At 27.8% G+C, this 19,614-nt stretch overlaps 1 long non-coding RNA gene across 1 annotated transcript in view; it reads right to left on the bottom strand.

The window, feature by feature from the left end:
- The window catches only part of LOC129966869 (uncharacterized), a 296,579-nt gene that overhangs the window by 123,337 nt on the left and 153,628 nt on the right, over positions 1-19,614 (bottom strand). The window contains exon 4 of the long non-coding RNA XR_008784304.1: positions 11,768-11,852. This is a non-coding gene — a long non-coding RNA (uncharacterized LOC129966869). The remainder of the gene's footprint in view (positions 1-11,767; positions 11,853-19,614) is intronic.

Here is a 19,614-nt window from a genome sequence, read left to right as displayed (position 1 = left end):
TTTGATGTTTCTATTTATCAATGCATTTCATGGAAGGAACAATGATTTAAATATTCAATTTTTATTCTATAAATTCGTACTATCAAATGAAATTGTTCTCACATGATAATTTGAAACTTGTAATAATAGATTTCCATTTTTAAAATTGCATTTAATATTTTTTGTCATATTTAGGAAAAATGATTTAGTGTAATTTAATGTCTTCATGGATGCTTCTTTAATTAATTCATTAATAAAATTCGAAAGAAAAAATAAAACTGATGGATATGTTTCATTTCATGTTTTTAATAATAAAATTGCAGATACAAATATAAAACACTACAAAATTATTATATTGATGTATCGTATTTTAAGTGTTATCCGTTTTTCTTTAAAAATTTCATATTCGAAACGAAAATATAAAACAACCCCAAATTTATTATTTCGTTGAGGGGACCATAACTATTTTTTATCGATTGCGTACATGCATAAATGGTGCAATTTTTACACAATGTATGATTCACCATAATAGCAATAAAATAAAAGAGAATATATTAGACTAAGAGAATATATTATAGAACTTATATTATCAAGATAAGAATTAATTTGGAAATAAAATATGTAAGAATTTGTAATAACTTATGTTAACGAAAATAATCAGGAAGAAATATAAATTAATTAATGCGTTAAGTATTTATAATTGAATCAAATCAAAATGAATGAAACAGAATGAAAAATTAGTGTTTGCTTTAATTTGTTATTTAAATGAAGCTTATAGAAAATTGAAAATTCCCGGAAGGATTAATAGAAAATTAGTGAGCCAATTATCAAAAATGTAAAAGGCAAAATAACAAAAAAATGACTTTATAAAAGTAATATTTTTTGCAGGACTTTTCAATATTTTTTGAACAAAATTAATTGAATTAACAACATGTTAAGACATTCTAAGTCAATGCATTGTTACAGATTTATGGGGGAGGACTTTTATACATTAATAAGAACTCTGATGGGGGGGGCGATTTTCATAATTTTCAATGACTTATTCGAATAAACTATAATAAAAAAAATTATATAGAAACATTGCAAAAACAACGGTTAATTACAGGCTAGGAGACATTACAAATTCAGATTACTAAAATATTTTTGCTATAATTTTCAGAGTTGCACGTTTTAAAAGTTTGTAATTAAAATTAATCGCCTTTTCAGACGAATTCTACTTTGAGGATATATTTTTCTTATATAGTCATTACGAGGAATAATTGTTTATATGTCTAGAAACTAAGAAAATAGTGCTTCTAAAAATGATTAATTATTAGCATACTGTTGTTTAACAAAAATAAAGGGGAATTTTTTACAAAATTTTAATGGAAAGAATTTTGAAGAATTCTATAGAAAATCAACAAATTTGTACTTAATTTTATCAAAATTTATCTGTCTACTTGAATTCTAAGTACATCATTCTTCATAAGTTATACAAAGTTAGGTTATTATAAAATTGTTATTAATTATTACCTCTGCCATTTATTGATTTAGAACTAATTGCAATAATTTTTGAGAGTGAAATGAATGAAATGCAAAATGAATTATATATGTATAGATAATAATTCTAAGGGGATTTATTAAGAAGCCTTTTTTTAAATAAAATTATCTTTCAGCAACAATTCAGTTAATTTTGATATTGGAAATAAATTCAGGGCATCTACTGCATCCCCAATAGTGAGAATCACAAAGAAGGATTTGCTCCCTTACATATCCTTCACTAAAAAAGATATGCTGCTTTAGCTTAATAATTTAGTTAAAAATTTGGAGATTAATTGTGAGAATTTTTTTTACCAAATTTTCTTTCGCTCTAGATAATTAAAAAATGAAAAGTTTGCATTCATCTTATTTTTGTTATTTAAAATGTTAATTAAGAATATAATTAAAACGTTTTCCAATTATATTCAAATATAAGCTGCCACTTTTCTAATGTTTTGCACTGACTGTGATGGCTTGGTGGCGTGGCGGATTGGTGCGAGTGAGGATAGAACCTGAAACCTTGTGGTTCGCAGCCGAGTAAAATGATCACAATACAAAAGCATTTGCACATGTAGCGTAGCTGTTAACTGGTTTATAAGCTTTCACTACAGAGTCTGCCTCCAGTGAGTCGGAAGTGAGATGAACGATATGGCTCTTGAGTGGGGATGTATTTAACTGTTGAGTGCAATGCGCCTGTACCCATTTGAGTTGGCGAGTGTGTGTGTGAGTGGTTGCAGTTGCACCAAGTGAGTCTGACGATTTTGGGTTGCTGCGGGTAGATGGCGCCACAACAGCTGTAAGAAGGTCACCAATGTGGCGTATTGGTGTGAGCGAGGATAGAACCTGGGACCTTGTGGTTCGCAGCCGAGTAACATGATCACAGTACAAAAGCAATTGCCCGTGTAGCGTAGCTGTTAACTGGCTTATAAACTTTCACCACAGTGGTAATTATTCGACTTTTGAATGATTCAAAGCTCAAAACATGAATATAGCGACGAACTACAGCGGAAATGGGCCTGATACTTGCTAAATTTATTTAAGTGTAAAACTTTCCTGCTACTTTAATTCGAAAATTTCAAGAAGGGAGTGCCTGCTCATGTGTCACCCTCTTCCTCTAATCAAGCTTTGAAATTACAAGGTCCATCACTTAAATAGCTACAATGTTTCTATGAAACAAATTGAAATATATCAAAGCCCAGCCTTCCTTTTTGTACTGCATAAAAACATTTGGATATCAATTACATTCAAGATATTGAAAATATACATCATTTCTATAAGATCTTATTTTTTTACTTCCGATTAAATAATTGAAATTTTAGATACGACCTAAAAAGATGGAGGAAGCAATCTTTGAGACGTTTGAAGTTAATATTTCCCTTACTTTCCTTTACATTTATTTATTTCAGAAAAAAATTACACCCACAAAAAATTCATTTGAATTGTAAATTTCAACTCTATTATTATAAAAAATGTTGAAAAATTGCATTTAAAACTGCAAGATTTATTTTATAAGAAGCAAAATCTTAGAAAAATAAAACAGAGTATTCCGAAAACCGAAACATGAGAAAACCCAAGTAGGTGGTCTGAAAGCATTGCCACCATATTTTTAATTTTTTATTTACTTCTAGGCCAAGTTGTGGCGGCGGATTTGAGAGGACAGTCATATTGATTTAAAGTTCATTTCGTATCAAATACGCCACTTTCTCAGTAGGTGTTTGAAGAGTTATGCTTGAATATATTTTACTACCTTGCTTGCAAATTTTATTGCAATTGTAAATGTTATGCAAGATTTGACGATTCATCTTCTTTTATGATAAAAGTCAAAGATTTTTAGCTTTACACATTACACTTTAAATTGAATTTTTTTCTAACATAATAATGATATAAATATTAATAATTCGGAATATATTTTCTAGAAATAGTGTAGACGATTCACGAGAAAAATACTTATTTTTATTGAAGGTACAGATTTAAGTTTTCACTATTTTAATTGAAGACAAATAATAATAATATTAAAGAAACGTCCATCAATTTTTTTTAAAATTTCATTTTATTTTTGAAGAATATGCAAATTTAAATACCATCATTTACAGCATACAAGTGCAATATAAGTACAAGTTCTTAATTTACCGTATATTAAACATAAGTATTTTAAAGAATTTTTAAATATTTTAAACAATTATTAAACATTTTTATATTAATTGGTTTAGAATTTTCTTTTATAAGCCTAATTTAGTGTATTAGCATTGAGATACATCACAGTTTTGCCGATGAAACAGTTGATGGTACGCGCAGGCGTTATACATTTGAAATTTTAAATAATTTGGTAAACATATATATTTATATGTTCTAAAACTGAGATAAAAATTACTTTTTTAAAACATTATTTCTTAAGAAGGATTTTCCCATCAACTTTTATATAGTAGTAGATTGGATTGTTCGAATTTTTCTGGCGTAAGAATTACGATATTGATTATGATGCGCGAAAACAGAGATAAAATAATTTCAATGGAAAATATTAAAAAAGAGCAATATGAAACAGATATTTAAAATGCATACAACATTTAAATATATATATAAAATTTTATGGAGTTAAAATTTATATTGTAATGTATAGAGTATTTAAATTTCACAAGGAGAGTGTAATGACACGAGCGTATTCTTAAAGAAAACACATATCTCAAATAAAACGCAGCACTCAGAATTTTCTTAATATTACCTATTCAAATCAAAAGCACAACCAACATTCCGCGACACAAGCTCTTTTAATCATATCATATAATAAAAAAACAATAATTCAACGGCAGCGGCAAATCTCGCCAATCGTTTCCGCAGACATCGCCAATGGCGGCCAAACATCACAGAGTGATTTGTAGAAGAGCGATTTCATTCGATTCATATATTTTTTTTACTTTTATTCATATTGCTATTAATAATTTTAAATAAATGCATTCCATAATAATATTAGAACAGCTTGGAGCACCATCATTACTGATTAACAATCTGGCCACCAAAAAGACCTATTTACTTATAAATGAAGATATTTGATCAATGCTTTTGTTAATGAAATATTTAATATCTAGAGCTCGAGAACGTTCTGGAACCCTAATGATTTTAATAAGAACATAAATTAATGTGTTCATATTACTTTATTCTTAAAAGTAGTTAACATTTTGTCTGATAATAAACATAAATGTACAAAATAATATTTTATAAATCATTTAGGAACGTTTATTTCATGTTCCACACGAAAAACTATTTTCAACAATTAAACAGGAAATTTTTTCATCACCTTATGTAAAATTTTTCATAATTTTTTTAAGTATTATCTTTGGAATTTCGGATTAGTCAATGGATTTTTTTAATACCCATCGTTTTTGCTCTTATCTTTAGCTGTGTTAAACCATCTGCCTATATAAGCGCATTATCTAAGTATTTCCCCCTTCTCTAGCATATGATATCTATCAATGCTATAAGCATTTGTTTATATTTTTCCGGATTAGCAGGAATCCTTAAGCATATCTAAGCAACGATAACCCAAGGACTTCTTTGGTCCCCTTTCTTTCTTTGTATTTTTTTTTCAAGAAGACTTACTTTTTCCCGTCGTTTTATTTCCCCCGCATTTTGCTGAAAGAACTCTGTCAGATGCGTAAATAATAATGTGATTTTGAATCGAATATCTTAGAGGTATAGTTTGGTCTATTTTTGCGCAACCGAATTTCTGAATAACTGATGGTTTTTTTTTTACTTTTACTCAAAGAAAGTGATCCTTTCATGCAGTGAAGACTTTCAGTCGAAAAAGTTTTTTTTTTTTTTTGAAGTTGTTGATGGAATTCTGCCGAGAAGAGATAGAAATGTTTTACTTCTCACTCAAAATCGAAATGCGAGAAATGAAATATACATTTATTAGGTTTCACTAAATGAATGTATTTGCCTTTGAGATGGAAAATTCTCTTTTTTTTAAAAAATACCAAATACTAAGAAAAATGATTGAAAAGCAGCTTTTATTAATGTTTTTAGTAGTGAACATTCCACCAATAAATGAAAAGATACATATGAATATACATCTGTTCATATTCTATTAAACCTCTTAAACTAAATGGAAATGTGAATACTGAAAAAAAATTATACCAAATACTCGAAATACTATACTTCAAATAAATTCATTTAATGTGATTTGAAACTCTTTTCACATTTTCTTATATTTAAAATGTTAATAGATAAAATACTGTACTGTAGAATAAATACAAAAATTTCAAATGTATGTAGATATTCAAATGCACTTTCTAATACATTTTATGTACATGTATATCTTTTCATTTGGAAAAAAAATCGCCTAATATTCATCAGAAACGACTTTATATTTTAAATATTATAACTGAAATACAAATTCCTATAAAAATTTAAATAGAAATTTCTTAGAAAAATGCTTAATACTAGGAAATATTTCTCAGATCTCAATATTTTCAAAACGAATGGTTGAATAGTTATTTCAAAGAGCAAATACATTATTGGGCAAACCGTAAAAAGATAGGAATTCGATTCAGTATATTTCTCAAAAGTCACCACTTAGAAGCAATATTTTGTTTCTGCAGATGAACCTTTTAATAGGTGGTGGGACAACCCTTATACAATCTTTTAATAATGTTTTAATGGACTTATTTTTGCTATTTTCCAAAAAAAAATTAGCAGATAACTGTTTATTTCTTATTTTATAAAACAATTGATATTTAGAATTAGAACATCTCAAAAAATAATTTTAAAGTCATACCTCTTCAGATATAGAAAATATTTATTTGAAATTTAAGAAAATGCCTCTCTGAAGAAAAGTTTGAGGCAAAACAAATTTTTAAAATTCAATAAATATGCTAAATACAAACTCATTCGTCAAATCATCAAACAGGCAATATCCCTATCAATTACTAAAACTGAAGGGGAAAAAATAGAATATGCATTTCCTCACTTCAAAAGTTTACTGGTATGCAGGAGGCAGTACATGAGTCTATGGATCCATTGCTTTTAGTTTTATTTGATTTTATCATATATTTAATTTATTCATATAACGTTTTAGTGGATTCTTACAAATTATTATAATCGGACATTTAAAAATGATTACATGTATAATAAAAACTTCTTGATTTATTTTAATTGTAATGAATATATTTTATAGCACATTAAAATAAATTCATTTTACTAGAAAAATATCACTTCTAAAAGCACATTTATTTGTAAAAAATGTCCCAAACCTGAAGCTACTTTTCCCGGAATTGCAAAAATAAAGACACTCCTATTTGTTGCAACTTCACAGCTTATGCAAAATCAACTTTTTAGTTTTTCATTCAACTCTTTTTTTGAATAAAAAGCATTATATGTTCTCGAAAAGTCCAAGACTTTCTTTGAGCTTGCCCGTTTCTGCTATTGTTGAAATCTTACCCGTATTTCTCAAAGTATATATTATTGTGTATAGTATTGTGGATTCCTGAATATATTTAAGGGGAAATGCTTATTGTCTTTCTTTGTGGCATAATTTACAACTGGGGGAGGGGAGATTTTTTTTTCAGTAGTACATTTTCACTGAATTTAGTGTCCAATAACAGGCTTTTAAATCTGCTTTCTTTATCGGAATTGAATAGTTGTAAATACATGCCTGGACAAAGAATGTCTGTTTCCGCCGTTCTAAAAAAAAACCCTGAAGGGCAATAAAAACTTATTGCCGGAATGCGGGTAGTCAGCTTTGATCTGTAGCTTTTAAGAAGGCTGACATCTGTCAAAATACTATAGCGGTCTGTCAGTTTCCAGAGTTGATTATGAGAAAATCTTTGTATTGCTATCAAAGTTACAAATACTTTTCAGGCACTTGAAAAAATGCAATAGGAAATATATCTTTTATGCTCTTAATGTAAATGAGTAGAAGCAAACTGCCACAAGTGTGGCATAAGGTTTTCAAGTTATATAGAAGTCCTTTGAGGGACATATTTTCTTGTGAGAAAATTAAGAGCAGCAAAAAAAAAAAAAAAAACCGGCTTAAAATATTTTAATTTTAGATTGAAATGCAACTTTACTTGCGTTTCTTTATGGTGAATGATTTCAACATACAAGGGGTATTCAAATGAAAAGGTACGAAACGACACTGTGGGTATAAATGAAAACTTTGAATAAAGTATGTATGCACCATAAGCCTGAGCACAACGATCCCATTGATAAATGAGCTGAAGGATCCCTTGTTTCCAGAATTCCTGCGCCCATGTAGAGACCCAGTTCTTCACAGCGTCCTTGAGATCACCGTTCAAGGTCCACTACTTGTTGAATTCCTCGAGCACAGAAGAACCATCAACTCCGATGTGTACTATGAGACACTCCGAAGACTACACAGGTCCATAAAGAACAAAAGACCGTCGCTACTCACGGAAGGTGTGGGTTTTCTCCATAATAACGCGCGTCTACACGTCTCCAGGGTCACACACGCGGAACTGGCCAAGTTCAAATGGGAGAAGCTCGATCATCCGCCCTACGGCCCGGACATGTCGCCCTTGGATATTCATGTGTTTGATCCCCTGAAATAACATGTGAAAGGGAATCGCTTCAACTCGGACGGCTAACTCAAGGACGCTGTGAGGAATTGGGTCTCGTCACGGTCACAGGAATTCTGGGAACAAGGAATCCTTCGGCTCCTTCTTCAATAGTATCGTTGTATTCAGGCCGCGTGTATGTATGGTGTGTCTCTGGGATCGTTGTGTTCATGACTATGATGTATACTTTGAATAAAGTCTTCATTTATACCCTCAGTGTCGTTTCGTACCTTTTCATTTGAACACCACTTGTACTTACAAAAAATATGATCATGGATTCAATTACGATGAAAATTTCATCACACATAATTTTAAATTATCTTCAATAATGTGTGAAGAATTTCCTCTAATTATTATTGAAAGAACAGCTATAGAAACTTAAAATCATTAATGGTAATAAAATCTGTTTGAAACATTTCTTCAAAATTCAGCAACTGTTTTGCTGAAACACTGTAAATAAGGATTTAATTTCTCGATTTCTCTTGTTTTTTGGTGATTGAGAGCTTGGATTTCCATCCAACGTATTTTGACAAAATTTTGGTATGTTTGAAATTTTACATTGAAATATATAAATATTTCGAATAGAAATAAATTCTCATAAAAAAAAATAGTGTCCTTTTGCCATCATGCTTTTGTTTGATTTAAATAAAACTCAGCTGAAATAGATTTATCGCGAAAAATTGAAAGAAAATGCCGAATTACTTTGACACGGTTAACTTCAAAAACAGCTGCCATGTGAAAATTGTGAAAGTAAGAATCAAAATGGGTATTAAAGCTCTTTACAAACATAACCACCTGTTTTTCCTTTTAATGAACATTATTATAACCAATTCAATTTAAATTTGAAACAAAATTGTTCATATTACACTCGGGAATCTTATATACAATATGTCCTCTTTAAAAATTTTCTGTCAAATATTCTTTTATGAAATGCAATTGCAGTAAACCTTGCCACGGATTATTATAAATACTGCAATACCCATTTTATTCGAATTTGATGATGAAAACGAAACTTCATATTAACCTTATATATTTTGAAATTGTATTCATATATTTTCACATTTTGAAATGAATATTTTGCAATCAAAACTTGTTTGTGAGTACTGAGTTGGGTTGGTTGATTTTGATAGTTTTAAAAATTCAACCAAACTGCAACGCATATTACGAGTATTACGAATATAATTGTCAACTGATTTAGAATCTGATTAGCAACAAAATAGTTTTTGAAACCCTTCCATTTTAAATCCAAGCAATATCTCTAAATAGGTTTAATTTTTTAAGAGGAGATTTTATTTAATTTCAATACTTATATCCAACCAAAATGACGATTTCAAAACTAAATCAAAATCTTAAGAAATCCAACTACGTTCAACTGCCATTTTATTAATAACAATATTTTTCTACTTTATAATGAAATTTATAAATACTCGATATATAGAATAAAATATTTTATACTTTAATTACTTTTTAAATATTTGAGGGAATAAGAATATTTTTTGCACTAAATTTGGTTTTCTTTCAAACATTTTCTATGAAAAACAAATTATCGGAATGGCTTTTCCTTAGGTAATTTAATCATTCATGAATTGGCTGGGGACTTAAATGTTTAGGAATAACACAAAAATTTTAAAATTTATTAGATATTTTGTGCAAAATCATAGATTTTTTGTTACATTTTTTAAACTTAAAAAAGTGCATAACGTTACATTGACTCATCATTGCTCTTATAGTATTGGGTTTCATTCCCTAGAAAAGTATCAAACTAAATGCATATCAATAATCATATATATTCATTATATATATATATATATATATATATATATATATTCACATTGATAATTTTTATAGCATTTTAATAATCGTGATTAAAAACTGAAAATTAAAAAAAAAAAAAAAAAAAAACACGTTTGGAGAAAAATGAGCCTAAAATTTCTACTTTTCGATGAGAGGAAGAAATAATTTTTCTTGAAAAGATTGATAATAAGATTCCTAAGATTGGTAGGTATTCCTTCTTTCTAGAACGCAATTTATTTCTTCAATTTTCAAATTTGGAAATTTTTTCATTGTTTTTTTTTCTCTATCTAATGAGTGCTATTTTGAAGTGCTAAACTATTGATATGACCAGATTTCGATACTTCTATAGCTTTTCTTAATTTGAAATGTATATTAAAAAACCTGGAATTATTTTTATAAATTTGTAATAAATTCGATAATGTACTTATTACGAATGTTAATTAAATTTGCAATAATAGATAAAGTAATTAGTATTGAAAACTTTCCAAAACAATATCTAGCATAAAAAGCATGGTAAAATAAAAGAAAATATCTAGTATGTTAAAAGAAAGAAAATAGAAAAGGGCAATAATTTTAAAATAATCTTAATAAAAACAATGGGAAACAGTTTCTTTCTAGTTTTGATTATAACTCCTTTTTCAGCTATTAAGTTTAGTTAAAATAACTTTAAATTTCAATTTTAATTATCGCGATTATAAAATAAAATCATTTTTAAGAATATAAAACAAAAGTTTTCAGACAAGTCATAGAAAATATAGTTTTTTTTTAAATTTTTTTTATGAAAATGGGTTTAAAAACCAAGCCTATACTGTAAGCCGCTTTTCAAACATCATATTTTGAAGAAAGAATTGAAAACAAGATTGTGAACTATTGGTACAAGAAGAGTACTTTTATGTTCCGTGCATTATATGTGGTACTGCATTCATAGATCTTATTAATAGAGAGAATTATACCGATTGTGACATGTTTAAACGAATTTAATTTTTATTAATATTTTGATAACAATCCCTCATTGGCATTAAAAAAATTAATTTAACCATTAAACAAAAGAATATATTAAAGCAAGAATGAAGTAAAAATAAAACTTTATTTATCAGTTAAATCTAAAGGTATTCATATAAGATTTCGGGAGAATTCTTCCGACTTGAATGAGCATGATTCCAAGCGATTAATATCGATATATTTTCACTCATGCAATTGTAAATCTGTTCAGTGAGTTTTGAAAGTCATAAATCAAATTACAAAATGAGATCTGAAGACATATTAGATGGTTCGCCATGCAACGATAAACTCCTCGCAAGTTGAAGCATACTATTAATTTCACACAGCTTGTAGGAAAACACAGATATAAGAAATTTCATCAAATATTTACCTTGAACATAATTATGTCTTACCTTCATATTTGATAATCACTATAATTACAGATATGCATATTTTATTAATTTTCAACAAATAATTAAATGGTGATTAAAGCATATTAAAAATTATATAGCAACAGCGTATTTCAATTAATTAAAGGCAAGTATTTTTTTAAATTGGATCGTGGAACATCATACTTTTTGTCTATTTAAAAAAAACAAATTATAATTAAATGATGATTAAAGAATATTATTATAATGTGTATAGCCACAGAGTATTTCAATTAATTAAAGACAAGTATTTTTATTAATTGGATCGTGGCACATCATACTTTTTGTTTATTTTTAAACACCTTTAAAAAACAACGTAAATTATAATTAAATGTGGATTAAAGATTATTAAAAATTATAAAGCCACAGCGTATTTCAATTAATTAAATACAAGTATTATTTAAATTGTTACTCATACTGTATATTAGTATACTTTTTTTTTATTTATTTCTAAACACCTTTTTAAAAAATATTGTAAAATATAATTCATTTACTTACCCTTCTTTGCATTTACTATACGACTGCAACATTTGGGTCAATAGCGTGTATATTCAATATTAAGTCGGTGATACTATTCGTGATGCTATAAGAAAAATATTAAAAATGAAAAAGAATTGTTTTAATAAAATAAGCATGATATAATTGAAAAATAATGCAATAAATATCTAAGTATAAAACTTAAGTATCTGACGCAAAAAACAAAACAAAAATGAATGAAAACATGTATTTTAAAAATTTATATTTATATTTTCTATTTGTGGAGCTTGCTATATATATTATTTTTATATGATATATTTAACATCATTGTTTGTGGGCATATCCGGAATCGTATACAATTATTACTCATTATACTGATTGTGGGATTTTTTTTTTTTGATAAATCGTTTTATATTTTGCAGTGTAATTTTTCGACTATATTATGAAACTAATCATTGTGAGGTAATAGTGTTTGAAAAATTACAGTATTTAATAATTTCATGTTTCTTTTATAAATAATATTCTTTTAGTCAGCTTGTTTTTAATTACTTTTATATCTATAGATGTCCAGATAATCATTAGAAGGAGAACTGCTAGAAGAATTACAGTAAAATATATCAGGAAAATTATTTGGTTCTTTCTTACAATTAATTGTACGTATTCAAAATCTGATGAATACCTACAGCTCTTTTACTGGAGTAATTTATCATCATTCCAGGCTTTTATACTTATTGTTACTAATTCTATTAGTACACATATATTTTATAATATGAAAAATAATCTGAAATATTATTTTTCATATTATACAATACTTTACCGGAGAGATTCAATTACTTCTTTGTTGTAGTAATTTAATAACACTCCTGGATTTTGTATTCATTGATACTAATTCTAATAGTACTAATATATTGTATAATATTAAATATAATTCTCAATATTATTAATATTGTTAATTATTATAATTAAATATCGCATAATTTTGTACAATATTTTGGCAACAGACTGTGCTATCTGGGAATTGATTTATCATAATGCAAAGTGGGCATAAGGGTGAAGTTCTTGGGTGACCTAATTTATAGCAGTTGCATCATCTGAAAAGTAAAAATTTGGACTCTGTATCATTTAATTTGATCAAGAAGTGCTTGTTTACTTTTTCTCACACTACTAAGCATAGTAATATATAGTTTTAGAAAAAGTTAATCCAATTTATGGAAAGTGAAGTTATCACATGGATCTTTGTGTCCTCTAAGATTATATGTTAGAGCACTTACAACTAGCTACCATGAATTTTTCTAATTTTGACCCATAATCTTTTACAGAATTTCCTTTATCAGTATGTGTAACTTAGAATAAATGCTTTACTATTACATGAGGACAATATTTTAAATCTATAGTTTGATAGGCTATTTGGCATGTATTTTTCACTGGTCTCGAAAGAAACTAATTGTTTACCCATCGCAGCATTTTCAGACAGATAAAATAATTTTGGCTTAATTTCCGACCATGTTTTCCTGATAAAAGAAAATTTATCTGTGTAATTTCTTACTTTACCAACTGAATTATAACCCAAGCAAATATTTTGATGGAATTATATTCTATTCTTCATAATTGAGTCAGTAATATACAGTGCAAGCTTTTAAATACAGTTGATAGAAAATAGTATCGGATCATAACTTAAATACATAATTTCAAAAAATTATAGAAAAATAAATAAATGAATGAAATTCTTTTATCAAAATAAATAAATAACATAACATTTTCAGAAACCAAGTCAGTAAATATCTGTAAAATAACTTGGTATTGACACTTTTTGGAAATAATTCAAAAAGGTTTTGGATCAAATAGGCACAAACAGGACAATAAAATAAAATGTTGCATGGATTTAATCATGAGTATTCAATCAATAGTGTTACAAATCTGTGATCCTGCTTTCCAACATGGTTGGTTCTTTCACTGGAAAGGCCGTTTTACGATCAGCTCTGTTGGATGCTGATCGGATACCGAATCAGTGATCGCAGGGCTTAGCTACAAACTTGGCGGGGAATTTGGCGACAAAATAGATAATATTGGAAACCTCCAGAATTTTAACGGTTTATGGTATTTATTGTGGAATAGGACGAAAGGCGTTAAATTGTTCCCTGTTTTTTAATTTGCATTCAGTCGCGTAATGAAAAGTGTTGTGGGGCGGTTTTACTTTGAGATATATTGCATATCTCTGTCCTTTAATAATTGAGAAACCAAATGAAAATTTTGAAGTTTTTTTTTCTGAAAATCTGGAATTATTACCATTTGTTTTATTGTTATTAAAAAAAATTAAAAATTACTTTTTTGTAAGTGAATATTTTGTCACCATCATCTTGATTTTAATACTTTCGCTATTGTAGTCTGTGTTTATGTAAGAGTGTGGAGTTTATATAAAAGTAGAGTTATTCCTTTGAAATATATTTTATGTAATGACTGAGTTAATTTTAGCCTGCAATTATCCTCACACAATGTTTCATGCTATTTTATCCATGAAGGCAAATTGTGTTTGAATTCAAATAACATATTATTCTTAAAGGTATCTCTCCAAACAATCAACAGGATTTTCATAAAAAGTCGTATTTATTTTTAAAACTGATTTAATTTAATATAATTTGTTTTTATAATTTCTTAAACATATTTTTTCAAAAAATAAAAAATATGTTAAAATTATCTAGACTATTGATAATTTCTGAATTTAAATACTACTGAAGTTATAGATATGCTCTCTTTTCTTTAATAGATGAGAGTTTTATTGCTCTGTATTCACCCTAAGTGTAAAAGTTATTGCTCTTTTTTCACCTTAAGTCTTACCTTAGAACACACGAAAATGTGCGAAAAAAACCCCATTATTATGCTTTTCTTAAAGACATATAACCAATTTAAAATCTTTTAAGACATTTCGAAAGTCATTCTAATTAAGATAATTTGAGTTGCACAACTTTAAACTTTAGCCAATTTAATTTTTTTAATTGTTCCATAATTAATGATTAAATAAACAATTTAGCATAATACTTTTTAAGAGAGAAAAGAAATCATAATTTTGGGAAAATTTTAAATTTCCATTTCGTTCAATGAAACGGTGTTTTAAAATGTTTTCAATTTACATAGTTAATATATCTATTTTTTGTAAACTGAAATTACAGAAAAAAAATTTTATTGCATAAGAGAAATTGCATATTTTTCAGAGTTTAGATAATATACAACTATTTTATTTCATCGAAATTTATTTTTCTGTTGATTCTATTAAATTGTTGTTGTTTCTGATGGCACTTGTCATAGGCAAGCCCCGCTGTCTAAGTTAGGCGAATTTAAGCCGACATTTTTGCGTCTCTTGTTTTTTAGTAGCACCATCTAAGGCCAAGAATACGACTTAGCTACTCACGCATCACAACCCTTTTTACGGGACGGACTTCATTCATGCAATTCATTCATTCAGCCACAGATCGTAATTTAGACCTGAACCAGAGAACGATCACATCTGATCCAGTACCCCCAGTGGTATTAATCTCGACATGGAGTACTTTGGGATCACGACAGAATTATACGTGCTCCAGCCACCACCACACACGGAGAGTCTTCGACTGGGGGGTTTGAACTCACAACCCAAGGGATGCGAATCCAACGTACCAGGCTATCCCAGCCCCTATTCTATTAAATAAATACTATATAGAAACTTTGCTGACTTCCCAAACATTAGTCTTAAAACGTAAGCAATATAACAGCTGGATTAACACAACGGTTGATTATTTTATTATTCACTCTACAAAATAACTCAAATATATAATTATTCCTCTATGAATATAATTCATACATATCCATGACTTTGGTTATATATTTTAAAAAGCTATTCTTCACTGCTTTAGAACAAAAAACTTTTAATGATTGTTAGCGAATAATTTCCTGATGTAAGTTAAAAATAAATAGTGTTTTTTTAATGTATAATACCTATCTCTTAAAAATTTATACCTCATCTAATTTATAAATGTTTTGAAAACAAAAAAAGGAGATTTTTTAAAAAATAATGAATTTCTATTCACATAGTTTTTTTTTTTTCAAATTGGAAATCGTTTTTTGATTATAAGTATTAAAGTAGTTTCAAATACACATTTAATAATTAAGTTGTTTGAGCTAAATATTATTGAAAACTTTCTAAAGCTAAATTTGCCCCAAAATTAACCATTGTATTAAATTTTACAATATGTTTGAAAGGAATAAATTTTGCATGGCAATCTAGTCACCTAACTAATGATTGTTAATGCGAACAAGAAAAAAATCCATTAGATCACAGTTGTTACCAAAATTTTAATAGTTGTTTCACGTCATTATTTTTTGAAAACAAAATGTGCTGCTAATTTAATTTACTTTAAAATTAAATCATTGCCGTTTACAGTGAATAAATATGTCAAAAGAGAATCATTGTTTCACATTTTATATATCCTAACACAACAGATCTTCTGCAGCACAAACCTCGAGAATACCAGCATTCATGAAATACGAGAAATAAATTGCTTACTTCTTTTTCTTCGCATTGAATACCGTTGTTTCTTTCGCACTTGCACGTTAAACACAATCCCATTCAAGACAATGGTAATTGAAATTGGCAATTCCAACTGGATTTATTTCAGGGTTAAGCACCGTAGAAGCGAGAAGAAAGACTCAGAGAGCAAACTAGATTGCCTCGGCAATTGTGAGTCAGAACCGAAGCTAACTTTTCCAATTAGGAGCCTTTGTTAATTGACTCTTAATTGTTACAGTACTTAGCTGCATTTTTTGTACCTTTTCGCTGATGTAAGTGAATGTAGTGTCGCTTAATAATTAGAGGATAGTTGTTTAAGTGATTCTATTAACACGAATGTGACTAATTGCCATAATTATCGGCCATCTCCCTTTGCAAGATCGATATCTTAAAGTTTCTGCTGCTTCGTTATTGGGAAATATAATATCACATAAGCGTTTCTTTCGGTTATTTTCGGAAAGTATTCATGATTGGTTGTTACATAATGGCTCATTTTTGAAACGAATTATCTTTCCAATTACAAAAATAACATTATAATACAAAAGGATGCATGCAGATTGCCAGAGTTACACTTTCAAAGCATTAGTTGAATTTTTCTTTTAGAATAATACCATTTATAACAAAGTGCAATTGGCGATGATCATCCATAATGACACAACATTATCCAGAATATGATTATATAATTACAAATTAAATCATTAAAATTATTTCTCGAAAGTATTTAGTAGGTAATTAACAAGTTAACTCAAACTAATAGTTTATAAACATTTTTTTACTATTGGGATTCGCTACTTAATTCAAACAAATATTACATTCTAAGATTAAATTTTATTAATTCTAATATTTCTATGCCTTAGAAATATGATTTCTAACTGAAATTTAGATGTTGATAGCTTTTATTAGATGATTGTGAGAAAGGGAAAGACAATGCTTATTAATTCATATTAATTAAATTCATATTCGTATTCCCTTTATAAATTATCTGCATATCCACTGTGTATTGATCTGGTTTCCTTATCTTGGATACTTGTATTCTACAAAAAATCTTTTCTGTTTATCATATAATTTTTGATTTTGCATATTTTCTGATTGGTGAGCGAAATTCATGTAGAATAATTTTAAAAGAAATGAATGTTTAACTGTTTAACTGTTAGATGCATGAAATGTTTAACTGTTAGATGCATCTAATTTTTATGAATTCATAAGACTAAAAAATCTTATATGAAAACTAATACCAAATTACAGCTTTAAATCAATATAATTTTATAGAAATTTTGATTAATTTTTTGTAACATTACCTAAATGTAATTAGGAATTTTAAAAAATTAAAAATGTATTAATCTTTAATAGAAACATGTTGCATGATCATATTATAAGTTTGATTTATCTACATTTATTTTAATCTTAATGCATGTGCCTATGTCCGGAAGGATTTTTTTGCAAAACGTTCAATTACATTTATATATCTGAATATTTACATAATAACTTATTGAAAAAACATCTATGAAATTACAATATACCAGTTAAGTGTCAAAAAGCTATTTAAAAATTGAAAAATAAATGCTTTTGGGCTAAAAGGAGGCACGAAGCAACAATTATCCAGTTTAGAGGTTTATCAAATTATTTGTTAAAATTTGGCAGACAGCTTAAGAAATATATTATCTACTTCCTGAACTAAAATGTCATTTGTATTTCTATCTCTTCTTTAAATGTTGGGGTTCGACTGATAAATAATGCAAAGTTTTCATTTTTTTAAATTGTGGAACATTAAAACAAATATAAAATAATTCTAAATGAATAGATTAATGAATTTCAGAAAATAGCATTTAAATAAGCAAAAAAGTTATTAAAACGTATGTCAATGTAAAGGTAAAAATCAGTATAACTCTACAAATATATTTCGAAACAGTATTGTAAAGTTTTTATAAGAAAGCATGTTCAAACATTTAAAATATTAAAAAAATGATCATTTCGCAAAAAAAAAAAAAAAAAAAAAAAATATTTTCTTTGACGTCATCCATCTTAAAATCTATCTTGATTTCGCGGTACCAATACTGTGTACTCAAAAACGTATTTAATATCCTTGAAACGCATAGTTTTGGAAAATATGAAGATAATTGCTGGGTAATTAATATGTATAAAAGCTTATTAGAATTAGAAAAAAAATATACGTATATAAAATAGATATCAATGATATTTTTTAAAATTTAAATAGTCTAAAAAAGTTTTTGGGAAAAATATACAGGTAAGATATTAAGGAGCCCTTTTAAAATATTGACAGTTTAATTTAGAATCTAAATAAGATTATGAAAAATTCTTCCTAAGCAAGTTCGAACTGCACAACACTTAACTAAGTGCTTAATTTAGCATTTATAAATCCAATAGGAATATAAGTAGAGAATTTCAAATGATTTTTTATCGTTTATATAACAAAGATACACTTTACAGACAATATGATAATCTATAACATTTAAATTAATCAAAAGTAAAGCAAAAGAAAATTAAATTCGGGCCACTTTTCTTTCTGCATTATTTTGTGCTGAGAGCACAGCTGGACAAAAATAGAATTTAAAAACGACATTTAAATTATGGAAACTGTTGAGAAGGCCATGGTTATTGTACTTACAAATATAAATGTCGAAGGTTATAGAAACCTCATCCAAATTTTCGATCTTTACAATGTCAATATTTAAGTAAAAAAATACACACATATATAAATCTATATTTGTATGGACTCAGAAGAAAACTCATTCCAATACAAGATCTGTTTTCGCTTACTTGAATTTTAAAGAAAAACTAGGTTGTAATTCTCGCACAATTTTCCATTGAATCTGTGGGCGACTATTTATAAGAAAAAGGAATTCCACAAACATAAAAGATCTTTACAAATTTTTCCAGCATCTGTGAAATAATTCTTTGAACTCTGCTGATATCAGAATGTTAAAAGGCTTCCTCTGCAAGCTGCAAAAGAAGGTAGGGGACCCGGCAATACAGTTCTCGGCATATCTTTGCTTCAAAAAGGGACCTGTTTGCTTTGCTTTCCATGGCTTCTATGATTGATTCCGTTTAGTTTTGATGGCAGTGATAACATATGAAAGCGCATCTATTCTCCCAAAAGAAACGACTTCTTTAGAAGCTGCATATTTGCTAGACCTCGATTCAAAATCGTCCATTCGAAGACATATTTTTCAAATAATAACAAAACGTTCTTCAGAGACTTTGGAAACACATTTCTCGATAAAATGTTTTCTTGTATTCTGTTATCGAAAAACTTATCAAAAGAAGCCAATTCAGAAAGGGAATATTCAAAGCGTTTTTCTAAATTTTT

This window comes from Argiope bruennichi, chromosome 4, assembly GCF_947563725.1.
Source record: "Argiope bruennichi chromosome 4, qqArgBrue1.1, whole genome shotgun sequence".
NCBI classification, from domain to species: Eukaryota; Metazoa; Arthropoda; class Arachnida; order Araneae; family Araneidae; genus Argiope; species Argiope bruennichi.
The sequence above is the reverse complement of the archived record's forward strand: the minus strand, read 5'-3'. Positions and strand labels throughout refer to the sequence as shown.